The sequence below is a fragment of the Mus pahari genome, chromosome 5 (assembly GCF_900095145.1).
Source record: "Mus pahari chromosome 5, PAHARI_EIJ_v1.1, whole genome shotgun sequence".
NCBI lineage: Eukaryota > Metazoa > Chordata > Mammalia > Rodentia > Muridae > Mus > Mus pahari.
The window spans coordinates 14,335,431-14,363,421 of NC_034594.1; the positions used below are offsets into that span (position 1 = coordinate 14,335,431).

Sequence of the window (27,991 nt, forward strand, 5' to 3'; positions counted from 1 at the left end):
AGGGTAAAGCCAGGCACAGTGAGGCCTATCACTCAGAATTTTGGAGGCTGAGAACCTTCATATGAGTTCCAGGCCAACCTGAACTACACAGAGAGATCTAACTTTAAAAAAAAAAAAAAAAAAAAAATCAAGTCTCTAAAGGCTAAATGTGAGCACTAGCCAAATTAAGAGTTATGCTAATTTAGTAAAGTCTATACTAAAGTCAAGGACGCTTAGCTTATTTCTCAGGTTTTCAGTCACATACAATACTTGAAACTTAACATTACTTTTTCAAGGAACAACTAACATTTTATTATCTTGCAGTGGTTATGTCCTCATGAGAAGACTGACAGCCCTGACTGGATAAACATTCTAAAGTCCTATACAAAAAAGAAGATGGGGCTGGAGAGATGGTTTAGCAGTTAAGCGCACTGGTGGCTCCTCCACGGGACCTGAGTTCATTTCCTAACACCCATATGGGAGCTCACGATCTTCCATATCTCCAGTTCCAGGAGATCTGACATCCTAGTCTGGCCAGCACAGGCACTGCATACACACGATGCACAGTCATACATGCAGGCAAAACACCTAAAAACATAAGAAGGTACAGAAATGATGGCCATCATATGAAATCCTCATCACTGTCCTCTGAAAGCACAGTGGCTCACACCTCAAACAGGACATTGTGAGCGGCCGCGGTCAGGAGTAAAGCAACAGACACCAGTCTTGAAACTGACTTGGTTTGTTGGCTAGTGGGGCCCGCTGGGTGACCCAGGACGGCCTCACTCAGTGCCAGACAGTGACAGTGACTTGGATGTGGGAACCTTACTCACTGCCAGCAGGATTACAAACTACAGAGGTGGCTCAGAAAGGTAGAAATGGAACTGTAATGTGATCCAGCTATGACACTCCCAGATCATATGCCTGAGGGACTCCACATCCTACCAGAGACACATGCCCATTCCTGCTCTGCTCATAACAAAGACGGAAACAGTGGATGCCCATCAACCAGATGGATGATGGAAATGTGAAATGTTAACAGAATCTTACTCAGCTGTTAGAAAGTCCTTCTTGTTAGCTCTCTCCACTCATGGCCACCGTCTGTCTTGCACTCTCTATTCCCCTCCCTATCGTTTCCTTTCCTGTTCACATCCTGTGTCCTAGAACAAATTTCCCAGAGTTTCCTCTCCTCTGCCCCTCTGCAATGGCTCCTTTCTTTTTGCCTGGTTTGTACAAATACCCAAAGTTAAACCTACAAATCTAAATACATGTCTCTGCGTATCTGGGGTCCCTCACTCTGTATAATTTGTTCCAGTTCCATCCATTTACTACAAATTCCAGGAGCTACAGTAAAGATCAGACTAAGAAAAAACATCCATGGTGCAACTGTGGCATAACTGTTAAAGAGGTCACCACAGGCTTTCCACCTGGATTTAAGGCCTGCTACACAGGAGGGAACTCATACTTGGTACTACAAGCATTGACCAAGAGTGAATAGACAATTTAAATTCGATTTTCTCAGTAAAAACTTATTTGAAATTTTAACATGCATGTTGATGTCCCCTACCATTAATAGTAGCAATTGCTTAGATGTACTGTTTTACACCAAAATAATTTGCCAAACTAAAGTTACAGGCAAAAGCATCAACTTGCTTTTTACAGTGTCTTGTTACAGCAGCAAAGAAACTGGTGTCAGTATCACTAAACACACACAAACACACACACACACACACACACACACACACACAGACGAAGACTCTTGTCTTAACACATCAGCACATATGAACCACTAATAATTTACCTACTATAATACAATAGCTTCTATTTCCTAATTTCAAATGTTAGTATGTGAGCAAAACATCAGATTGTAACCGCTTACAGGGAGAATCACGGGAAGTGCACATCAGTGTTCTGAGGCCTCAAGAAACAAGGCTTTAGTTACAAGGGACTTTACTTGTCCAAACAGACGGGTGCCTTAGAAACAAAACCCAGATGCAATTAAAAATGAACTCAAGAACTTTGAGTGATTAAAGAACGTAATATGACTCCCTTTCTCTAAAAGCTATACTCCCAAGAAGAAGGAAGTTATCTCATCTTTCTTATAGATTTATGTAGCCCTTGTTACCCCCAGTAAAAGAGAGCTGTTTCACTGAAAACCGCCTCCAGAGAAGGCTGTTTCTCCTGCACTCACTCCGACCGAGTTCCTGTGCAACCCACTGGCTTGGCTAAGCTTCGTTCCTTCCAGTCCAGCCCAGGGTGCAAGGTGTCTGGATAGTCAGGGTAGAAGCAGGCCAGCCGACAGTATTGTACACAGTGTCCTTTGGAGCTGGGCATCTCACAGTGAGGTGTTCTCTCCATTTGACTAGTGTGGCTTTCTGTAACAATTTCCTGCTGCAAAGGAAGCCTCTCTGACAAGGGGTGAGACCTACATTTATCTGTGAATACAGCGATGGGTATCTGGAGCACAGTGGAGCACTTTACCATCCCGGCATCACACAGCCCTTTAAACCTGATGTGTATTTTCTTCAACATTTCTCCAACAGTGATTTTTTTGCTCTACACATCACTAGTCTAAAAATCATATCCCAGGAATCCTCTTACCTAAACAGCAACTTACAAATTCCTGAAAATATCATCTCATCTGGCTTTTTTCTTTTTTCAAAAGTCACCCATTCTTTTTAAAACAGATCTACTCTGTACCTAACACTAAGTCAACCCACAAGAGCTAGACCCAGTGAGAAACAAAGCCTGCTTGTGAGAAGTACAACCAAGACACCATCCAGTAACAGTCCAAGATGGAAACAATATGACAAGGTCTGAAAACTTTGGGTACTGAGAAAGAACGGGGCTCTTAGGGTCCTGAGAACGGGGCCTTCCATTCCTGAGAATGAGGCCTTTCAGGTGAGACACTGAAGCTGCTCTGGAGCAATGCCAAGCAGACACTTGAATGCCAAGTCTTTGTCACAAAGCCCAAGGCACCTCCTACAGAGACACTGGCCGGGATGCCTGAAGCAGAAAGAACAGAGGCAGTGTGGTGCGATGTGAGAAAGGAGACAGTTGAAGGAACACACAAGGCCGGAGCCCCTGCGGGATGGCTCTAGAGAACTCGGACTACTTCTACCTGGAGACCCAGCTACACCACTCCTGGGCGTACACCCAAGAGATGCTCCACCATCCCACAAAGACACCTGCTCAACTATGTCCATAGCAGCTTTATTTGTAAGAGCCAGACCAGAAACGACCTAGATGGCCCTCAACAGAAGAATGGACAAAGAAAATATGGTACATCTTCACAATGGGATACTATTCAGCTATTAAAAACTAAGACATCATGAATTTTGCAGGCAAATGGATGGAACTTGAGAATATTATCCTGAGTGAAGTAACCCAGACCCAAAAGGGTATGCGTGGTATATAATCACCAATAAGTGTGTATCAGTTATAAAATACAGGATACCCATGCTACATCCCACAGACCCAAAGAAGTTAAACAAGAAGGGAGGCACAAGCAAAGAAGCTTTAATCTCACTTACAAGGGGAATAAAAGGATCATAAGCAGCAGATGGAGGCAGAGAACAGGATGTAAAGTGAATAATAAATAAATAAATAACACAAACCAACCTAAACTTCCAAACGGAGACAAACAAAATGGGTATTATTTTAAGCTTAAGTTTTTGGTTCTTGAGTTTTTGGTTTTGTTTTGCTACTTTGAGGGTTTTGGGGGGGGTTGTTTTTGTTCTTTATTGTTATGAGCTGCTTTGTTTTGTTTTCACAGCTTCAATATAGAAATTATTACCAGTACTCATCAAGCTAAAGTAAATATTAAGCATTTCTATTTTCAGTTGAATTATGTTTTCATTTAAATGTACAAAAGACAGTCATATATTTGGGATATTTTAATTAGAAAATCACAAACAAAATCATAAAGTAAGAAAGGAAATAATTATCACTAAGTTTTTGTGCTAACTCAAGTTTGTAGGATATTGTGGTGCATCCCTCACAGGTTGTCATTTATAATTATTTAAAACATTAAAATTAAAAAGTGGGTGATAATTTAACATTTGTAGTAAGTATGCTGATGGATCTGCAGTACAGCCAAGTTGGTCAATGTAAAGATCAATTATATTGTTGCTGTTACATTGTTACTATTACATTGTTACTGTTGCATTTTACTGTTGCCTTGTTACTGTTACATTATTACTCTTTTTTCCTTTTTAGCAGAATATGGACTGTACCAAAATTTACAATTAAAAACGTTAATTTTTGGCCAGGCCTGGTGGCGCATGCCTTTAATCCCAGCACTTGGGAGGCAGAGGCAGGCAGATTTCTGAGTTCAAGGACAGCCTGGTCTACAAAGTGAGTTCCAGGACAGCCAGGGCTACACAGAGAAACCCTGTCTCAAAAAAACAAAAACAAAAAAAAAAAATTAATTTTTTTTATTAAAGCACAAATTTCCTCTTCTATACAAAAACAAACTTCTTTTAAAAAATAATAATGACTATTATGCTATTATTATATATCATAACTATTATATGTAATAATTATGCAACAATATTATTAGGTAACAATTACATATAATGTAATAATAGTTATGTAGCAATAATAACAATGAGGCAATGGTGACACCAGAACTGAGGATGAAGTCCATGAACTCAAGAACACCTGGGCCACACAGAAATCTCAGGCCACCACTACTGAAAAAAAAAGAAAGAAAAGAAAAGAAATCTCAGGCCATCCAGTGCTCATAGCAAGGATTAACTTGTACTAGAAATCTTAAGTTTCCTAAGCATGCTGAAGTAAGAGCAGAACCAGATACAAGTCAGCCCTCACAATCTGACTACATCTGTGAGTGACACATTCCTCTCCGCCCGCCCCTCAGCATTCCTCCAGCAGTTCCCGGGACTGAGACTCAGTGCTCACAGAAACACAGAAGCAAAGGATGGCTTCCTAAACTGACTGTACTTTAACATTAGCAAAGGCAAAGAAAAGTGGACTCCACTAGCACGGAACTTGGAAAGCAGCAGTCACCTGTGAGAGGAAAAGGGATGGCCGCCAGCACTCACAGGAGGGACAAAAGCTCGGCTGCGGGATTCCCTCCAGCTCTGTAGAGAGCAGGAGAGAAGTATATAGATTCCTGAGCAGCAGAGACAGGATCCCAAGGAAATGAAAAAGCCACCACGTAGGCTGGGTGGGAACGGAGGAGAAGGGGAGCACAAGCGGCATGGGGTGATTTCTCCCCAGGAACCTATTCCAGAGTTCAGTTCAGAAACCATCCAGGTAAAGATATTAAACAGACACAATGGAGAGAGGGTCCAGAAGTTAGAGCACTTGCTAATCTTACAGGACCCATCCTGAGTTCCCAGAACTCCCACAACAGTTCACCTCTAGTTCCAGGGGACTCTGTCCTCCGTCCTCTGCGGACTACCGCACACATGCAGTACACAGACATACTGAGCAGTACACACTAAGGCACCACCTATATTTAAATCACTTAAGTCACAACAGCTCTGATAGAACAATGGTTTTGCGGGGAAACACAGACCACCACCAAGCAAAGGCATCCAGGCAGCAACACACAGTGAGAAGGATATGCTTCACCCAACCCACCCTGAGGACCTGGGAGCCTAGCAAGCCCATGTGGGACATCAAATTCAGAAGCCGCCTCTAAGCAGCTAACGTATTTGTAACTGTTTCCACCTCTCTCCAAATCATGGCTGAATGGCACTTTGGCCTACAAATGTGCCATGGATACAGAAATACATGAAGTACGATACATGAATAACAAGGCAGTGTGCAACAAAGGGATTATCTAGACTCTTCTAGATAGCAGAATGAAGAAAGTCTAGCTGACTCAAGGGCCAGCAAGATGGCTCAGCAGGTAAAGGCATCTGCCACCGAGCCTGGTGACCAGAGTTCAATCCCAAGGACCCACATGGTAAAAAGCGATAAGTGACCCCTACAAGTTGTCTTCTGACTTTTACACCTGTTATAACATACATACATACATACATACATACATATAATTTTTAAAAGCTATAAAAAATTTAATCATTCAAAACTTACTCATTCCTAAAATGAAAATTAAAAGTATATACAAAAAAGGAGGGGGGAGTTAAGTATAAAAGGATCTAATCCTATAAGAAAAGGGACTAGAATACAATATTTAAGTGTTCTATGCCAACCAGAGGCTAAGTATGGAGACTGGGGTTGTACGCTGAAGTTCCCATTGAATCCTGTACTGTATTACGCATGCCTCGGTGCCTCTCCGCTCTCCCCCTGCTCCTATAGTTATCCCCATTTAACCAGCCCTGCCTTCACCTGTCCACCTCACTCTTTCACTGACCTCACCCAGGAATACCGATTTCCATCTGTCCTCCACCGACCAGCCCCGCTCACACAGCCAGCCCTCTTTTCTAAATGTTCCTCTTCCTCTTCATCTCTCAAAGACATTGCCCGAGCACATACTAACCTACATAGCCCCTCTACCAAGTCAGGGCCACCTCCTCTTTGGATAACGGCTCTACAACATCTAACGCCTTGAAGGCAGCAAGCCTTCTGCCTCCCCTCCACTGGGCAGGCACCATGCAAATCCAAACCTTGTCAACACCGTGCCATATACCTCCCTGCCACTGCTCAGAACAACTGATGTCTAGGAAGACATCCTGACACATGCGCACTCCACTTCTCCAGCACAGGTCAGCCTCCCGCAGCCATGCTCACTGACATCTTCCCAATCCACTTCCTGCTCTTACAGCGGACCCTCCCCACGCGCCCCACCTAGGCACAGGCTGCCTTTGAATCCTCCCTGGTTTGACTTTTCTTTATTGCACCCTCTGTTAACCAGCTTCCCTGAACTTCCTCTGGCACAGCACGGCTCTCCCCTCTGTAACTTTACAGAGACTATCTCTGAAACCCCCTTCCACACCGTGTGTCTCTATGGGAAGAGTTGTATTCGTCTAACATAGTATCGTAGCAAACTTTCCCACAGATCCTCAAGCAGTATACGCTTAGTCTATGCCTCTATTTCGCCATTCGCCTCAGCACAGAGCATTGCAATATCTTTATACTACAGTATAGGAACTCACACTCAGGAATTTTTACTAAAACATAAACCTAAGTGTATTCTATTTGTTATATTCTTAGTTTTTATTACAATACATGACAAAATGTTTCCTGACTAAAATACATAAACTACTTCAGATGACAGAATTGAATCTAAGAAATTCAGAAAAATATAGAACAAGAGAGAAGAGAAGGATGCTAGGTAATGAAATACCAAAAGACCAAAAATCATCAGTGGAAGATTATGAACAGCAATTCATCAAAACATAAAACCATTAATTAGGGTCGGGGAAAAACCCATCAATTCACCCAAAAAGAAGGAAATCTAAGATATGTAAACTATTCGGCTGTACTAACGGGAAAGCACATGGGGGGGGGGGGGAACGAGAACACAGCAACTCATAGAAAAATAAAACGGGACTGATAGAAATACAGACAAAAGAGGAGTAATTAGGAAAGATACCCATGAAATAAGTCAAATATTCTGAAGCCATGACTGGGTCAAGGTAAAAACAAACAGCAGCACATTTAAACAGAAATATTCCTTCACAAGTTCTCCTAATGGACACGTGGGTAGCGAGATAATTAATATAGCTTCTATTAACCTTATTATACCAATTCAAGAAGGTATTCGCTTTAATTTGTTTCAAATCTTAACAGCGCTCTTTCTCTGCCCAGTAATGGCTCCTGATAGAGGCTGGACATCGTATGTTGGGGAGTGGGGAGGAAACGGTGGGCTGGGTCCCTGTGACAGAGGAGACTGAGAGCAAGCTCTCGAGCCCACGAGTTTGTCTAGTTTGCCGTCTGTTGCTCTATAAAACATTCTGCAAAAGCAAGTTGGGGAGAAAAGCGTTTATTTGGTTTACAGCTCATAGTCCACTATCAAAGGAAGCCAAGGAAGGAGCTCAAGGCAGAAAGAGGCAGAAGTGGAAGCGGGGACCCCAGAGGATGCAGCTTACTGCCGTGTTTATCATGGCTGCACAGCCTGCTTTCTATACAGGCTAGGATCATCTGCCAGGGTGGCACCACCACAATGACACAGGCTCTCCCACAAATCATTAAGCTCTCACACCCTTGCCAACCTAATGGATGCCTTTTCTCAAATAAGGGTCGCCTTATTAGATTCATGTCAAGTTGACAAAACTTAACCAGCAAGAGTACTTGGAAAAAAAATTAAAAAAAAAAAAAAATTAAAAGGCCAGGTGTGGTGGCACACGCCTTTAATCCCAGCACTTGGGAGGCAGAGGCAGGTGAATTATTGAGTTCGGGGCCAGTCTGATCTACAGAGTGAGTTCCAGGACAGCCAAAGCTACACAGAGAAACCTGTCTCGAAAAAAACAAAAGAGTACTTGGAGGCACTGACTTGGGTGTGTAAGAAATAAATAATCCCAATAAACATTTTGGATAATAAATAAAAATAAATTTAAAAATAAGCCCTAAAGGCGGTTCATATATTGCTCAGTGGTAGAGTATATTCTCAGTATGTACGGAGATCCAGATCTTAGGTCCAATTTCCAACCACCACCACCTACCCCGCCTCCCAAATACAAAACAAAACTTCTGTGAATCACAACAATCAAAAATTAAAATCTCACTGAAAGCAGTATAAACAAAACAGACTAGGGAAATGTCAAAATAAAAGATGACTGCTCATAAGAAACCATCTGTAATTCAGAGAACCGCTGCTAGCGAGAACAAAGAAGAAACTAAAAGCCAAAGAACGAGATAAGAAACTAAGAAAATCAGTAACACAACTGGTACCCCAGGCAGGCAAAAGAACGGGGTCTAACCCAATGATGGCCGACAGACACCTAGCCAAGCTCCCCACAAGACACCAGCTACATTACTTAAGAAGCCTAGTAAAACCGAAGCAGAATAATCTAAAAGAGAATTCTCCTAACCCCGAGGATGTTTGAATCAAACAAGCCCTACAAGGAGCTTGAACAGAGTGGGGTTAGGGAGATGGCTCCACGCTAAGAGCAGATTGTTCTTCCACAAGACCCAGGTCTGATTCCCAGCGTCCCCATGGAGGCTCACAACTCTCTGTGACTCCAGCTCCACAAGTCCTTTTGTGGCTCCCACAGGCACCAGGCACTCAGGGGGCACTGACAGACATACAGGGAAAATACCCACAGACATTAAATAAAAACAGAACTGCCTATCTTATCAACGACAGCCCACTTCCTGAGAGCAGACGTGAAGGGCGCAGACAGCAGTATGTCCATACAGCACTCTCTGCACAGGGCCTCCTCCAAAAAAGAGTACCATCTGTTTCCATGGTTTCTGAAAAAGGCCAATTCATCCACCACCACCCCTCCCCGTACTAAACCAAACAAGGCACAGTACTAAAACCTAAAGATATCCTTCACACTACAAAGCTTACGAATACCTGGACTGGACATCTGTAGATAGACAAGCACTGGTATTTCCCTGTTAATTTTCCATGATGGGAAAGCACATACTTTTGAGTTACTAATGAGTTGTTTATATAACCACCCTGGCTCTTCAGTACATGAATAGATCAAAGGATAAGAGACCACCTACATTCTTTTAGGTTTATCTATTATATTATTTGATGTGTATGAGTGTTTCACCTGCATTAAGTATAGGCCACAAGAGGGCACCTGATCCCCTGGAACTGGAACTACAGATGGTTGTACGTGCCATGTTGGGATGCTGGGAATCAAGTCTGGGTCTTGTGAAAGAGCAACAAGTGCCCTTAACCAGTGGACCACCTCTCAGGAACTCAGTCACATTCTTTGTCGATCCCTGCCTGCACACCCACACCCACACCCACACCCACACGTTATCCTGTTTGGAAAATACTTATTTAACTACAATAATCAGGAGTTGAAAGACTAAACTGCATATTATAATTCATTTTATCCTATTTTTATTTCAATAGTTTAATATGAACTATTAACAAATCCTCTGATTTTATACCATTCAACTTAATAATCAGTGAATATTTTAAGACAAAACTTTAATGCTTTACAAGTCACTAGAAGTTGATTCCCACAGATTCACTAATAAACTAAGTGAATCAAGTCTTTGAAATCTGTAACTGTGTCTTTAATTCCGAGCTACTTATTCTGAGCTCTCAGATGCTTGGCAGGATGCCTGTGTCTCTACATGGTTTTTTGTTACTGAGTCTCTAATTTTCTTCTTTATGACACTCCCTTATGTTATCTTCTGCAATAACCTTTTGGTGCACAATTAAAAACCTTCCAAACTCAATTTTCTTTGAGGCTCCAACTGGCAAATGTTTTCCCAAAAAAACAAGAGAAAGTAATTTCTTTCCCCATTTTTACAACACAGCCCAGTAGACAGATGTTCAACTTTACTTGATTCTGTGTCTTTACACTATTGAGCAGCTTGGTCATCTTCAAGTTTCTTGGACAAGAGACAGCCAAACTCTGATTAATGAAAAGCATGTTATCTGAAGTCATCCAAGGCCACCAGTAATCAGATAGTAAAGAATATCACTCAACGTATCAAGGGAGAGAGAGAGGTGGGAAGTGTTGTCAACTGAGATTACTGCTGCAGCCATACTGATTTCAGAAAATACAAAATGAAATAAAAGATCTCCGGAAAATAAGATCAGGAAAAATAAGCCAGTCTACCATTGTTTGCTCTTTCCAACTACAATAAATCAAATCTCTGTCCGTTCATTTTAGTAAGTTGGGAATTATTAAATGTACATTTCCGCTGTATTCAAGTTTAAATGGATAGAACACTAGCGTTGCCTTGTACCTGGGCAAAGGGAAGACAGTATTTGCTCTAAGAGACACTGGCACTGAGAACATTAGAAACCAGTTCTACTGTCCTGACAATGACGTCTGTCTGCTGGCCCAATTCAACACTAACGCCTCATCCATTTATCCAACATTTGAAGGTGATGGATGGTGTGCAGTCTGTCAGAATCCTGCCTCCTTTCTGCCAGAGCGATGCTCCACTCCAGATTAAGCCAGCACACAGAAATACCTCTTCTTCTTTCATAACTCACAGACCAGATCTGACATTCTAGCACCAAATTACTTTATCCTGTTTCCTAAAAATAGGATTTCCAGTCTCCCATTCTATATATGCATGTTAGTATGAATTTTCTGTAACACTCACCATCTCCTAGACTCACTCTGCAGGACTCATATATAATATAAAATAGCCTACTTATATGGGCAGAAGAGGCAGACATATGTCAGGAAAGGGACATGGCAAGCCCGGGCCCATGTCCACAGGGACACAGGCAAACACTTCCAGTCATCAGTCACAGGATTGTGCTGAGTCACTGGAACGCCGTTTCCTCTCCTTTCTGGGAGTGAGACTGGACCTCACTGAGCCTTGTCTTGCACAGAACGGGGGCTCTCAAAGCTGGTGCAAGGTGTCTGAAGTGGTCACAGCTGCAGCAAGGCTTCAGATCAGGACTCTGCACTGGCCATGGCTGCAGTGGTCCTTGCAGTGAAAAGGAAGCCCCTCAGAGCCACTGTGTTTGTTCAAGCCAGCCAGGATAATTGCCAACAATTCTCAAAGCAGCCCGCCAGAAGGGAGAAGTCTGATGGCTGCTGAACAGCCAACTAGCCCAACCTGACAGCTCCTGTCCATTTAAAACTTCTAAGGGTGTTCACAATGGAGACCTATCATGAAATTAACATTCTTCTTTTAATTTCTTCTATTATTTTTAATTATGTATGTCTGTTCCTATGTGTGGTTGCCCCCAGAGGTCAGAGGTATACCCCCAGACTCCCCCAGAACTGGAATTATAGGCTGCTGTGAGCTAGCATTTTAAGCCTCCCAACATGGGAACTGGAGACAGAACTCGGATCCAAGCCATCTCTCCAGCCAGAACTTGGCCTTCTTAACCATACCTGCCACACACACACACACACACACACACACACACACACACACACACACTTCAGTCCACCAGCACCCTCCACCCCTTGGCTATACCCTGTCCTGAACTACAGCTACATCTCCAGTGACAGTCATTCAACACTCAAGTGCTTCATTGACATTTATAGGACAGATTTAAATACAAAGCCACTCAGAAACAATACAGCTTCCTGTTCCAAGCCCTCTAATTGCAGAAGGTGACAGGAGACACTGCCCCTGTCCACATCAGTCCTCTGCCCTCCTGCTCCTTATGTCAGGACATATCAGCCTTGAGTCTGGAGTAGCTGCACAACACTAATGTGATCTCCCAGATCAGCTAACATTCCTGTAACTTATCTAGATTATTTTACTTACACCTTGAGACAATGCCTTCCCCCTCTAAGTTCTGTCTTACTGACCTAATGTGGAGTCATGCCATGTCCCAAATCCACAGAATCAAACAGCAGAACTGAACTACACAGCCTTCCAGGTCCATGACCACAGTTACACTGGCGCTAGGCTCCTTCTAATGCTATCAGTCACTTGCTCCTTAGCTACTCTTACCAGGCTATAGATGTTAGTTTTGATTTACAAATGAAAAGTAGGAATTACTATTTGTACTTTGTAGAAATAATAGTACCTTGAAGAAAAAAACTTTTTTTTTTTTTTTTTTTTTTTGAGACAGAGTCCTATTATGTAGTCCAGGCTACTACTGACCTCCCTATATAGTGCAGACTAATCCTGAACTTACAGCTCCTGCGTTAGTCTCCCAAAGGAATAGGACTAAAACAGAATTAATGCTACATGCCATTTGTTTTGTTTTGCACCTCCACAAAGATCACTAAAACCCAAAAGAGATGCAGTTCAAGGAATCCAGAAAACTGAGCAGGAGACTCAAATGGCCGTGTAAGCATCTACATTCACCATGATTCTCCTGTCCTTAAGAACTGCCTCAGTGCCTGCCAGTACAGAAGGGCCATTTGCTCTGCTTCCCTAGACAAAAGAAAAGGGTTGGGTTTTATTAGTCGGCATTCTCTAGAGTCACGGGACTTATGGGAAGTCTCTCTATAGTAAGAGAATTTGTTATGATGACTTACAGTCTGCAGTCCAACTCCCCAACAATGGTCAGCAGAAGGTGTGTACATGCATTTTCAGTTTTTCAACAAAAAAATTTACTCCCACAGATTTTCTATATAACTTTAATAGTTTAATGGTTTATATATAGTTACATATATAGCTACATATATAATAGTATATACATATATAGATAATATAACAGTTCATATGTTAGTTTAGTAGTTACCTGATGACTAAGACCTCAACTCAAGAACTAGTGCAGAGCAGTAAATTTTGAAAATCTTTAAAAAGATGAAAATTCTCAATCACTTCAAAGGTCACAGAAAATGTAGGTCTGTCCAGCATAATGTCTCTAATAACTTAGAATTGCTTTCATTCCCTTACTTCTCTTCCTATTTAAGAAAACATTTTTAAATGTCTGAGGCATCTGCACAATGTTCTTTTTTCTTATTTGGATATTTTCTTTGTTTACATTTCAAATGTTATCCCCTTTCCCGGTTTCCCTCCCTCCTGGAAACACTCTATCACATCCTCCCCTCCCCTGCTTCTATGAGGGTGTTCCTCCACACACCCACTCTCTTCCACCTCCCTGCCCTCGATTCCCCTACACTGGGGCATCTATCGAGCCTTCAGAGGACCAAGGACCTCTCCTTCCACTGATGCCTGACAAGGCCATCCTCTGCTGCATACTGCATAATGGTTTTGGTTTTGGTTTGGTTTGGTTTTTGGGTTTTTTTGTTTTTTTGTTTTGTTTTGTTTTGTTTTTTGTTTTGTTTGGTTTGGTTTGGTTTGGTTTTCAAGACAGGGTTTCTCTGTGTAGCCCTGGCTGTCCTGGAACTCACTCCATAGACCAGGCTGGCCTCGAACTCAGAAATCCGCCGGCCTCTGCCAGCCTCTGCCTCCGGAGTGCTGGGATTAAAGGCATGCGGCACCACTGCATGGATGCATAATGTTCTTAATAGTCTATGCTATATATATGCACATTAAATTATCTATCTTACAGTTAGAAAGTTCTCAGGAACAAAGACCACCATATAAACATAACCTTCATTACCGCATGCCTGATATTTGCATCTGAACAGTGTTCTCAACAGGAAAAGCTGTCTTTGGAAGTAAAGAAGACCTCAAAACCATTTTCAAACCCCAAGCAAACCTCTTCTTAAACCTAAAAACGTACAAACGTCTCAGCTACTTTTTGTTTTGTTTTTTATGTGGACGGGTGTTTGCCCACATGTCTGTCTGTGTACCACACTCATGCCTGGTGCCTGAAGAAGCCAGAAGAGAACATCTGATTCCCCAGGAACCCGAGTTACCAAGGGTTGTGAGCTGCAATGTGGGTGCTGGGACTTGAACCTGGGTACTCCAAAAGAGCAGTCCATGCTCTGAACCACTGAGCCATCTCTCCATCCCTCAGCTAACTCTTTCTTAGCAGCCTTTCTACTGATTTTCTAGAAGGTCAAAGTATTTGTCAGCAACCTCCCATTTCTGGTCCCTTTCCTCAGAGTCACTGTCTCCTCTCACACCAGCAGTCTTGAATAACCAATCTTTTCTTATATTTCATAATACCCTTACCAGTCATACTCAGGATGTAATGTCTCCTTTTCAGCTCAATGTTAAGAAGCTTGAAATTCAGCCCGGGCGTGGTGGCGCACGCCTTTAATCCCAGTGCTCCCAAGGCAGAGGCAGGAGGATTTCTGAGTTCGAGGCCAGCCTGGTCTACAAAGTGAGTTCCAGGACAGCCAGGGCTACACAGAGAAACCCTGTCTCGAAGGGTAAAAAAAAAAAAAAGAAGAAGCAGCTTGAAATTCTAGTTCAGCTACCAATTTCAATTATATACTACTCCATAACAAACTAACCCAATATTTAACAGTTTAAAGTAACAACTATTTTATTGAAGGTTGCACTTTTGTTGAAGGTCCCAAGTATTCAAAAAAAAAAAAAAATAGGATAAGATTTGCAATCTTACTCTGTGTGGCACCAAACAGCTGCTGCTGGGGCTGAGCTCATGACTAAAAGGAGCTCAAGGGCTCATGTGTCTCACATGATGGCCAAGACTAAAAGGCTGGGCAGACTCAGCAGTCTAGTTACATATCCTAATAGCATCCCAATGTAGTCAAACAAGCATTGTGGGAGTAACCAACCAATATCTGGTTTAAGACCCACTCCGTGAGATGGAACCAGTGGCTGACACCGCTTAAGTGACCTAGAACTTAAGACTATCTACGGCCTGGGGAAACCCAAATACTCCTGTTCTGCTAAAGGAGCCTAGCAATAAAATTACTCCTAGTGCCCTTCTGCTCTTCTCATAGAATCAGAATGCTTGCTCAGCCATCAGAGAAGCTTCCTCCTGCAGCAGATGGGAACAAATACTGAAACACAGCCAGACATCATGCAGAGTAAGAAGCCGTGGGACATTCAGCCTAATGGGAGGCTTCCATTAAATCCCCTCAGGGTTCAGGGAACCCTTAGGAAGAGGAGGGCAAAGCGTGTAGGACTCAGAGGGAATGGAGGACAAGGAATTAAGGCCTTTTACACACAACAAGGCTAGTGCACATATAAACTCACATACTGAACTGAAAGTGGCTGATTCACTTACGTGTCCCATCATTAAACCAATCTCTACTAAGTACTGTCTACAGGTTGGGCAGTGTATTTGTTAACAGGTAAGAAACAGAGAAAAGAATCTTTAAGATAAAGGAGCAAAGCATCTCCAACACTAACAGCGTTCATTAGAGTCCACAGAGTTGAAAGTAATGGTGATCAAGAAATCAGGTGAGTGGGGCTGGAGAAATGGCTCAGTAGGTAAGAATGTTTCTTGTATAAGCATGAGGGCCTGCAATGGATCCTGGTACCCACACGAACAAAGCAGGGTATGGCCCTGTGACCCTGTGAGCACCTGTGACGCCGGCACTATTGGGGTGTGAATGGGGAAAGTGGTGACAGGGATTGCCTGGGCTTGCTGTCACCAACCTAGCTCCAGGTTCAGTAAAAGACCCTATCTCAAGGGAATAATGTACAGAGTCACAAAGCAGAACACTCAACACTCTCCTCTGGCCTCCACAGTACACACACACACACACACACACACACACACACACACACACACACACACACACACACACACACACACACACACACACACACACACACACACACACACACGCACACACACACACACTGGACTAAGCAGCTACGTGCATTCTCACTTCAGAGTGAATAATGGGTTGGAGAAGATATCCTGATATCCCAATGCCAAGAGTGACAGTGAGACTGGGTGGAGGTGGACAGAATCTGACAGACATGTGGCACGGAACTGTGGCCAGATTACTAATCTGCCAGAGGAAGAACCAAGGCACTCTTGCCACACTATCCTATCCCACTGTAACCTGCTTTATCTCCTCAGAACCAAGAAGCAGCTGCCTTTAACTGAACCTTCCTGTGTACCCTGAAAATCCCACTGTAAAAGGTACTCATGGTTGGGGGAGTTGGGGGAGAGGGAGATACAGAATGGACAGTAGGAAGAGGTACTTAGAAATAGCAGCTAAGGCCCTGAGACCAGTTCCAAACACCAGAGTTATAAGGTACTCCAGCTGTTTAACTATTAATCTAGCATTCCTCTACACATACCCTTAACCCACCTGGCAGAACATGCAAAGAAGCAAGAGCTGAAATAAAACTCACTCACTGTAAGACTGAAGGATTTCAAATTCTATTAGCAATATTCCTGAAGTTCTTATACCTTGTCATGTAGATATAGCACGAGTGACAAGCTCGCACTGAATTCCATCCAATGTTCTATACACACGTATGTGCACACATGCACAGGCACACACACACACATAGGCACACACATTTTACACTCACACATGCAAGCACACACATGCACAATCTTACACAAATCTTATGTGAAAGCCAGCACAGTAAAAACAGTAGTTAATGGATAATAGATTCCTGTGTGCTTCCTGTGCATCAGACACTAAATGCTTTGCAAACTGTATTAAGGCCTTTGACCTGACAAGTTATCATCATGTATTCGTTATGCATTCTGTGTCGAATTCATGAACTCAGTTCCTGCCGTCTCTTAGCTGTGTAAAAGGAAGATCTGGCTACCAGTGACGACAGCCTGGAACACAAGTGTGCTGCACTCCCCCTTGCTGTGCACACTTTCAACATACATGCATAAGATTACCTCTGCTTCCATGTGCTGCTCTGACTTATAACAGAAGGAAAACCAGAAAAAAGAAAGTCAGAGCCCCACAGTACTAACAAAGATAAGATCAAAAAATGTAATGGAATCCAAGATTGCGGAAAGAAGAGAAGAGGGGAGGGGAGGGGAGGGGAGGGGAGTTCAAGTCTTTTTTCTTTTGACACTTCTGCTCCAGTTTCGACATGGTCTTATATGTATCCCACCTGGCCTCAAACTGATTATGTAGCACAGACTGGCCTTGAACTTCTGACCCTCCCATCTCAACCTTTCTGTCCTTACTAGGATTACAGAGGCAGGAGCAACACCAACCAGTTGATGAGGTGCCTAGGCAAGCATCTCCATGCCCGGCCTGAGGCCAGTGAAATTTGCATGGCATTTTACCCGCCAAGCCTTTGGTGCAGGGCACTTGTGAATTACCCTGCCAGGCCTTACCCTCATAACTAGTCCACAGTAACTACTGGTATGTGCTAATCCTTCAGTTAGTGTCTTAATTAGCTTGACAAGTTGATTTTAAATGATAAAAGTCATCTCTGAAAAGTCCACCTAGACAATCAGCAGCTACCTCTAATCAAACCCGAGATGATTAACAAATTAAGCCCTTTAATTAGCAATTTATATAACTTAGGCAAATGCTTCTTAGTTTTTAAAAGGTGAATCAGAATTCATCAGTTAGAATTCCTCTAAATTTTTATTAATTATCTTCTTTAGGCTGTATTAATTATCTAATTTTATAGCATATACAGTAAAAACAAAGAAACATAATTTAAATTAATCCCCACCTCTTAAAAGCTAGCATTTTACAAAATTTACCCTAGTCCTGTCCATCTGGACAAATTAATAGAAAACTCTAAAGAAAAAAAGAAGAAGATTAAGGTTTTTTTTTTTTTCCTTAAATCAACTCTCCAGAGTCAACTTCAGCCAAAATAAAAGCAATTAGCATTCTTAGAGAAAAAGGAGAAAGGTTGGGGGGGAAGGGCAGGGGGAAGGAAGGAGGGAGGGCAGGGGGGAGGGAAGGAGGAAGCTGGGGGGAGAGAGAAGGAGGACCTCTGCCCACACAGCCAGGGCAGGATCACGGATCACGGCTCACAGGAGGCAGTTCCTGTACTAAGCTGTTTGTCTATCCCCACTGCACAGGGAAGAAGACAGACAGCAGCCAAGCTTCCATACACACCCAGCTGAATGGCAGCTCTCTCACAGGAACAGCTTGTCCCTCACAGACTCATTTTTTAAGAAATATGTATTTCTTCTCACAGCCTGGCCAGAAACCCCTTCTTACTAGCCAGAGTAAGCAGCAGTGAGTGGGAAAACAGAAGCGGGTGAAAGAGTAACCGCTTAGGGCAGTGGAGAAAGTCCACTTCATTTCTAACCGACATTAAGCTCCATTTCTCATAAAGAAATGCCTTCAATGGAGAACTTCTAGGCTAGAATCCAATGTCTGTCCAAAGAAGGGAACAAGGAAATTCAAAAACCAATTTTTGAATGACAGACAACAGCCTGTGAGAAACTAAAGTAAATCATGCTGTTAACATGCTATAAAATACCACCCCCTGGGCAAGAATGGAGACCCCCCTGGACTGGAAAGATGGCTCAGGAGTTAAGAGCACTGGCTGCTCCTCCAGAGGTCCTGAGTTCAATTCCCAGCTCACAACCATCTGTAATGGCATCTGAAGCCCTCTTCTGGTGTGTCTGAAGTCAGTCACAGTGTACTCACAAAGGAAGGAAGGAAGGAAGGAAGGAAGGAAGGAAGGAAGGAAGGAAGGAAGGAAGGAAGGAAGAAAAATAGAAATTTTAAAAGTTTTTAAAAATTTAAAAAAGAATGGAGACCCCTGTGTGCATACACATGCATGTGCCTGACCACAAAAGAAGTGGCAAAAATAAAAGTGTAATCCTTTCAAGGACATACTAAAAAAAAAGAGAAGAAAGGAGAGGAGAGAAGAAAAGAAAAGGTAACCAATTTTAAATAATACACAGCAACTACTGGAAAGCCAGGGCAAGGGAACTAAACAAGAATGCTGCACTTCCTAACCCAGGTCCTGTGGACAACATGCCTGAGGGACTTCCTCCATGCCCAGGCTCCGTGTCCTCCATCAACCAAACACTGCCAAAACTGCCTCAAGCACTTACTCTAGTGGCAACATTTTTAAGATAACTTACAGCTCTCTGCTACATGCCCTTGGAAATTATTAGTCTGCTCACTGACTAGAAAAACTCTAAGGACTACTGAGATTTTTAGTATTTAACCCAAGCCTCGATGAGACATGGAATCCATTGGATTTGGAGCGACTACAGCTCCGATGTGATAGAACATTTACTCTTCTCATCTGAAAACACTGACGTCTCTTAGCTCTTAAGATGTCAACAGAACAACCAAGATGCAAGTGTAAAACATTAAAAGTCAAGTTACACATTTACTGAGTATTTCGTCTAATGCATTTACTACTTAATAACCTTTTAACCATTTCCTATAGAAAGAGCACACACAGACACACACACAGACACACACACACAGACACACACACACACACACACACACACACCCCTGCAGAGCATGAACTTCCTTTCACCATTTTTCTCCTATACTGAATGGACCACTGGTAACTGCGGTACTCTGGCTCCCCCAAATGACACTTCTAGAGCACAATAGTCCTGCCAGCCAAGAAAGAAATGCATGCCAAAGCAAGTGGGTTCCTGGAAGCCCATCTTCTTAGGGAAAAAAAACTGTCAGAATATCTTCAATTTTAGTATCGTTACCTCTCATTCACCCCTCTCTGCCTCACCAAATAAGAACATTTCATTTCAACCAAGAACTTTCCTCTGAGTCCCAAAAGTTGAAGGGATTTGTAAGAAACAGAGAGAACAATGGAGTTAGACCCTCTGAGTCAAAAAACCTAGAGGCAGGCAGCCAGAAGAAAAGAAAATACTGCATGCTTTCCCGAAGATAGCAACCTAGATTTAGCATTAACTACATTAACATACACGCACACTCAAAAACACGCACGAACACACACACGCGACATAGATGGAAAAGAGAACTCTAAAGGAGGGTAATAAGGTTTAGTCAGAAGGAAGGAGGGGAGGCTGGGGAGGGAAGGCTCTGAGGCAGGTTAAATATGACTAAGGTACTGCAACAAGCATGTTAGAAAACAGTGTTATGAAACCCATTCTTCTATTCGATAACTAGAATATTTAAAATGAAAGACATGTAAAAACTGCCCAAAACTAAAACACATATTTATCAAACAAATTAGTATTAAGATTAGAATTAGCCAACAACCAGAAGCTTAAAAGTCTAAGGATGAATAAAAGCGTCACCACTAATTAGACCCCTTGTCTAACTGCATTTTTGTTTTGTTATGTTTGAGACAGAGGATCCATATGTATCCCCAGATGGCCTAAAACTCATTACATAGACCAGGCTGGCCTTGAGCTCAGATCTACCCGGTTCTGCCCACCAAGTGCTACAATTAAATGCTAGACCGCCACACCTGGCACTTTAGACATTTAATACAATATCCCGAGTTAGAAGTCTTAGAAATCAGTTCAGTTTCCATATGCATAATCCAAGTGCTTGATAAATAAGGTTAGTATGTCCCATGTACTTTCATTCAGTATCACAGTAAAAGAAAACGAGGCATTAAAGTGATTTAGTCGTGATCGTAAGACTCTGCTGAACTATATTTTCCCAACTCACTCTCTCTTGCTCTCTCTCCCTCTCTCCTTCTCTCCCTCTCTCCCTCTCTCCCTCTCTCTCCCTCCCTCTCTCCCTCTCTCTGTCCCTCTCCCCCTCTCTCCCTCTCTCCCTCTCTCCCTCTCTCTCCCTCCCTCTCTCCCTCTCTGTCCCTCTCTCTCTCCCTCCCTTTCCCCCCCCCTCTCTCTGTGTCCCTCTCCCCCTCTCTCCCTCTCTGTCCCTTTCTCTCTCCCTCCCTCTCCCCACCTCTCCCTCTCTCCCTCTCCCTCTCTCCCTCTTTCCCTCTCCCTCAGCAGCCATGCTTTGCACACGCAGTCTCAGAGCATCTGTGTGTGGTACTTTGGATCCACCACTACACCTTTGACCTCCAAATCTCAGCCTAACAATCTGAACTGCCTCCACTCATCTCCACTGGAAACATTCCACAAGCAAATACACTATTGCAAACTATACTCCCTTCTCATATTCCCCACTGCAGTGGTTTCAGTAGGGTTGGCCCCCATACCCTCATGTGTTTGAATGCTTGGCTCCGAGGAGTGGCACCATTGGGAGGTATGGCCTTGTTGAGGTTTCCTAGGCTCAAGCTCCGCCAAGTGTGGACTCAAAGCCTCCTCCTGCCTGCCTTCTGATCAAGATGAAGTGCCTCTAATACCACATCTGCCTGCATGCTGCCACAGTCCTTCCCGCCATGACAATTATGGACTAAACCCCTGAACCTGTAAGCCAGCCCCAGTTAAATGCTGTCCTTTCTAAGTGTTGCCATGGTCACAGTGTCTCTTTGCAGCAATGGAAACCCTAATTAAGACACCCACTATCGCCAACATCATACTACCCTTACTTTCTGTATGGAGATCTGGCACCGGCCTCACTTCATATCTAACAGCATCCAATCTTCAGGCTCCTTCCACAAAGACTAACAGCTTCAAGCCCTCCAATCTTCATTCAATAACCACAGATACTGCTAACGCCCTTGCAAATGACTCATGGGTGCTCTGACCCTTTGAATCCTCAAGTCTCAACCTAGGTGGCTGTGGCCGTCTGCATCAGAGATCTGTGTCACACTTCTCCCCAGAAACCTTCAACAATGCCCTCCTGCCCTTCTCTCTCCCTAACCTATGACAGGTTTCCTTGCCATAAGACTTTTGCCAGAACCAAGATTAACACTGGGACATATAAAGTATTCCCTGTAACTGAAAAGAGTGTAGCATCAAAACAATATTACATAAACAACATAAGTGACATCTAGATGTCCAGAGAGGTAAAGACTCTGAAGTGAGATATGGAACTGTACACACGGCACAACGGAAAAGCCAGCCACTGTTGATGAAAAATGGAGGGGAAAGGAGCCAGCCTCAGAGGCCAGAGGACACTCAGAAGAACCAGAGAGAACCCTAAGGATCTGCAGACCTGCCTCGGGTTCAGGACCTGCCTACAGACAGGTCAGGTTTGTGGAGCTCTACTCCAAACACAACGTCCTCAATGGTTTATGACTGGAGACCTTCCAGGGCTCACTATCAACATCATCATCACCACCACCACCATCATCAACAACAACTGAAATGGAGATTAAAAAGAAAAAGCAGCTTCCTAAGACATAAATGACATTTATCTGGTTATCTGTTGCAGGGTGGTACACACCATGGGGCCTACATGGAGATGAGAAGACAGTCTACTGCTCTCTCCTTCCAGCATGGAAGTCCCAGATCCCAAGCTCAGACCATCAGACTTTTGGCAAGTGCCTTTATCCACTGACCTACTTCACTGGCCAACAGCATCTGAAGTTCTTTTTATGATTACTATTCTTCAAGACTGACTAGTTTATTCAGAACCATAAATAGGCAATTTTAAGAATGTTTACAATCTGGGGAGACAGTTCGGTTGCTCAAGTGTTTGCCCAGCATTGATAAAGCTCAGGGCCAATCTCCAGCACTGTGTAAAACTGAATATCAGGGTGTATGCCTACAATCCCAGCACTTGGGAGAAGCAGAAGCTGAACGTCATCCTTGGCTACATAAGGAATATAACTAGGGACCCTATGACACCCCCCCCCCAAAAAAAAGTGACCTGGAGACTAGAAGCCTCTCTATGGGCGGCATAACTCCAGGAGAAAGGCATCTTGGTTACGTGAAGTGAGAAGAGGTCTCCAAGGGGAAGAGAAGGACTGTCCTTCAAAGGACCTGAGAACACACAGCCAGCCTTGATACTTTCTCTCCAGGAAGCTGGCTCTCCTACAGCACAGGAACTCTGAGCCGTGAGGCATTCCGCTTCATCTGCCTGCCTATCAAGGAGAGCACACAAGTGTCCCCCTGCCATGCCGCTTCTGCCTCTTGGTCTGATGTGTCGCGTGCTCATAAGAATGTGACCCTGGGAGTTAAACTTAAGATTATGTTTCACAAGAAATAGAAGAGCTTCCCTCTAGAACTTACGGTATAAAACAACACATCTGGACTGCTGGCTCCTTTAGTATTATTCAATTAGACAGCACAACTGAGACTCACTGGAGACCTGTGAGGCCAGGGTGGGTCTCAGCTCTGTCAGAATCAAAGCTGCCCTTCTTTAAATGCATTAACACTTAAGATACATTACAAAGCTAGCTGCAATCCCAAAGCAAAACACAGAGCTAAGCATTTCATGCTGACTTAGAAAGCAATGCTTGGTGCTCAATTCATTAAATGGAAAAGGCATGGTTGCAAAGTTGGCACAAAAACATAAAACATCAAGGAAGACATGGGAAAGTTCGGTTACACAGACCTATCTAGTGCACTACAGGCGCTCCAGCTTCCTGTCTCCTAAATGCCTGAAGTATCTGCCAATCATACACACCAAAACTATCACAAAGACATCTGGATGATCTACTGGGGAAACTGTGGCTCAGAACCCCCGGACTAACCAACAAGCCTTTCTAAAAACCCCAGTGTGTAATAACCAGTAAACCTCCCTTGATAATATCTCTCTTTCTTATGAGCTAAGAGGAAAATCTATTCAAGTCCTTAACTGCTCTGCGCCTGATAAATTAAACTTAATTATTCCCAACTGGAGCACAAAGTTTAGTACTCGGTTTTCAGTTTACAGTGATCTTTGAATATTATATGAGTAAACCATTGATCATGAACTAACACATCCAAAAACGTTCTTAAATAGGTAAAGGGGGCTGAGGAGGAAGTGTCCCACACAAACATAAAGATGAGTTCCAATCCCAGCATCCACATACAAAGCCGGGGAGGCTCTCCCAAGTGCTGGGACCTTCAGAGTCCTCTTGGAACTGTTGGGAGGATGACATTATATAAGCCACAGAAAGCACTAAGTTCTTGATACTCGGTAGACACAGCAAACGCCAGCTGTTGATAACTAGCTTCCTCCTGTTACATCTCTAGCTGATGCAGACCCTATTCAGTCATCTGCATCCCTGTAGGAAATGAGGACCCCATGCAAGATTGGATGCAGTTCTGTTGCCTACTATTTACGAAGTGATCTTAACCTTGAGGCACCCAAAGAAGCTGAAGTATGTGAAAGGTTATGTTCCAGTAGAGTACAGGATTCTCTTTCTCAAAACAGGGACCCCAGACAGTGGACTTAACAGACATCAGAGCTACAGGGGATCAACAGCAAGAGAAAGGCACAGTCTCGAAAGCCATGTTGCCACCCAGATAAAGAAATAATGGCAGTATACCCAAAATGAAGACCCAGATGCCCTCTTTTTTTTTTAAAAAAAAANATTTATTTATTTACTATATGTAATTACACTGTAGCTGTCTTCAGACACTCCAGAAGAGGGCGCCAGATCTTGTTACAGGTGGTTGTGAGCCACCATGTGGTTGCTGGGATTTGAACTCAGGACCTTCGGAAGAGCAGTCGGGTGCTCTTACCTGCTGAGCCATCTCTCCAGCCCCCCCAGATGCCCTCTTATCACGCCTTCAGATGGTAAGCAAGGCAGAATGGCAAATCCGCAGCAGCAGGTCCTACCGGACAGTGGCTGCTATGGCTACTTCCTCGTGCTCTGTAACCAAGACTACCTTAAAGATCACTGAAAACGCAATCTTTTTCTTTTTTCTTCCACTTTTTTTGTGACATTAGTGAGAGTCTCGCTGTGCAGCCCTGCCAGACCTGGAACGCATTGTGACTCAGGCTGGTCTTGGGACTTGCTGTCCTCTTCCTGCCCCTGGCTAGGCACGTACCACCACAGCCAGTAGCACATCCCACTCATACTCTTACCCAAGTGATCTAGACAAGGCAATCTGACCCAGACTTCAAACTAACCTAGGACACATGACTGCAAGAGGATTGAGTTTTTAGGAGATTTGCAGAAAAGGGGAAAGTTTACGAAGATTATTAAGTGAAAATATAAGGTATTTCATTTCAGCGTCTACTTCAGAATAGCTTCAGAAAGCATGAACAATATTTCACAACTTTTAATTAATATTTAACACTATATAGACATTTATCTATTGTATTATAACATGTAGGATATACCTTGTACGTGGGAAACTTCGGGTAATTTAAAGTCCTATTTTCCAAGGGCAGAGTTGTAGGCATAAGAATCAAACAATGTGGCTACAACATTTTATATTTTGAAACTACATGAAAACTTTAAAAAATGTGATTGCCACAAGTTCATTTGAAAATGTTTGAATATGTTAATTTTCAAGGGTAGTCTTCAAGGATAATTAATTCAGCTTGAAATTCTGTGTTTTGGCAATGTCTAGATTTAAGCCACCTTATGAACAGAATCTAAATCTGTAACTCTATAAGGAAAAACCCAAATTCTATGAATCTGCACTGTTACTACAAAAGAGTGCCCGCCATGACGGCTTACAGTTACGTACACGGATAAACAGGTCACAGCTAGCTGGAAGCTCCTATTCTCTAAATACAAGGTACCGACACTGCCTGCCCAGTCGGTACACATAACATAAGGATGGTCCTTATAGTTGCTCAGTGTTATAAGCCACTGTGAGAATGAAAGCACAAATGAGCTGACTTTTAGGAAGGGAGCCCTGGGGGTTGGAGAGAAGGATCAATGCAGAAAGGATCTAGGTCCTTACAATCATTTACAACTCCAACCCCAGTGTATCCATTGCCTTTTGACCTCCAAGGGCTCTCACACACATGTACATCTAAGTACACCCCAAAACAGAGATGAAGGGAAGTGAGCCCAAGGCCCCACCTCTAAGCAAGAAGCTATTTTCTAGCTGTTACCTGCTGGGAGAGGGAAAGTCATTTTTCTTAAAGGAGTGACACTCGTTATGGATCACTCCCCAGCACAGGCCACATGCTCAGGAGCAGTTGGCCATCGCAGACAGATGCCTGTGGGGATCTTGGTTGCTGTCTTGTCTGAAAAGAGGGGTTTATGTGTGTGTTTCTTTTGTGTATACTTTTTTTTCCTTTTTTAAGAGAAAGAAATATTATGAAGTTGGGAGGGTAGGAATAAGGGGAAAGAATATGACCAAAAAGTATTGTATGAACACTTTTTAAATATTTAAAATTTAAACAATTTACATAATTTCTAAAAATTTTAAATGGCCATGGAGATGACCCAGCAGTTAGGAGTACCAACTACTCTTCCAGAGGACCCCAGTCCAACTGCCAGCACTCACAGGAGGGGATGAGAACTGTCTGTAACTCCTGTTCCCCAGGAACAGTAGCCCTCTTCTGCTCTCTGCACACTGCGTCAAAAATATAAAAGGAACAGAGCGCTGGGTGACCCGAGGGTCTTCTGAGTGTGTCTGACTGTTGACTTAGGTCGTTTTCTCAGCCAAAGTCCCCACAGCACTGGTGAGTCCGTCTCAGAGCATCCAGCAGTCACTGCAGGCCAAGGAGCGGGTGGCTGACAAGGTGGCCAAGGCCCGCAAGCCAAAGAAGCCTGCAAGTGAAAGAACCGGAGGCTAAAGCAGGCCTAGGAAGAAGCCCAGGCTGGGACTGAACAGTACCCATTACGGAAGGAGAAGGAGTTCAAGGCCAAGGAAGCTGCGGCACTGGGCTCCCATGGTAGCAGTGAGGTGGAAAAGGAGACCCAGGAGAAGATGACCGCCCTCTAGAACCACATCGAGCAGAACAGGGATGAAGTCCTGGATGACCTCTTGGCCTTTGTGTGTGACATCCAGTCAGAAATTCATGAAAACTACCGCATAAAAGGATAGGAGGACTTGCTCTGTGGGTTGGCATGGGATCTGCCCCCACAGAGTAGAAAACCTCCACAGAGCTCGACTTCTGTTCTGGAAGGCATTAAATTATTTCCCTGTTGCTGTTGTAGGTCACTTCACTTTTTGAGAGTATCAAATGTAGCTTTTTGTACCGACTTATTGTGTACCTGAAGTTTCATTTTCTTATCTTGTATGTCGCTAAGGAGTATGTCACCTGTTTTCCTGGATCTTCGTGCAAGTAATGGGTATCAATGTTGACTTTTCTTTTATTAGTCTAGTAGAATAAAATCCTTTGAAGAAAGAAAGGGAGTAAATTGTTCCCTTCTACTTTCTTACAGGTCAGGGGCGTTATCTATGAAAAAGTAGTAAATAGCTAACTGTAACTTCTGTGAAAAAGCAGCCAGCCTTAGAGTACTAAATTAGCCAGCCTGACTAATTTAGAACACTGAATATGATCTGCTTGTTCCGGCTGCTGTTAGTAGTATATCTTAACCCAAATCACTAGATGCTATAACTCAACTTGTTACATTTCATTTGATGTGCTTGTAATCATTTAAAAGTAAAACTTTGTCTTGACTTCCAAAAAAAGAAAAAAAAGGAACAGAGCTCTCCAGTCTGCAGGTATCAAAATGAGTTCATTTGGCAGGTTACTAATATAGGTGGTTTATATAGGGAGAATATATATAAATATATGTAATATATATTGGGCAAATAGCATCCCATATTTTAAGTAAAAGAAACGAAGTTGACCACAGTTAGTGTGCATGCCAAAAGAAATATAGCCATGTAAAATACACAAGTCAGCAATGTAAACACTACTACATGAATCAGAAGTACCCAGAAACCCACAACTATCTCAGAGCCAACCTGCAAATACCTAGAAAACAACGATTATATATATTATAGATGATATATTATATATATATATATATATATATATATATATATATATATATATATATATAT

General features: G+C 43.0%; 1 protein-coding gene and 1 pseudogene across 2 annotated transcripts in view; one reads left to right on the forward strand and one right to left on the reverse strand.

Annotated features, from left to right (window-relative positions):
- Positions 1-27,991, reverse strand: part of Prim2 (DNA primase subunit 2) — a 204,452-nt gene that overhangs the window by 162,201 nt on the left and 14,260 nt on the right. The window lies entirely within an intron of this gene.
- On the forward strand, positions 25,687-27,022 carry LOC110321292 (annotated as a pseudogene).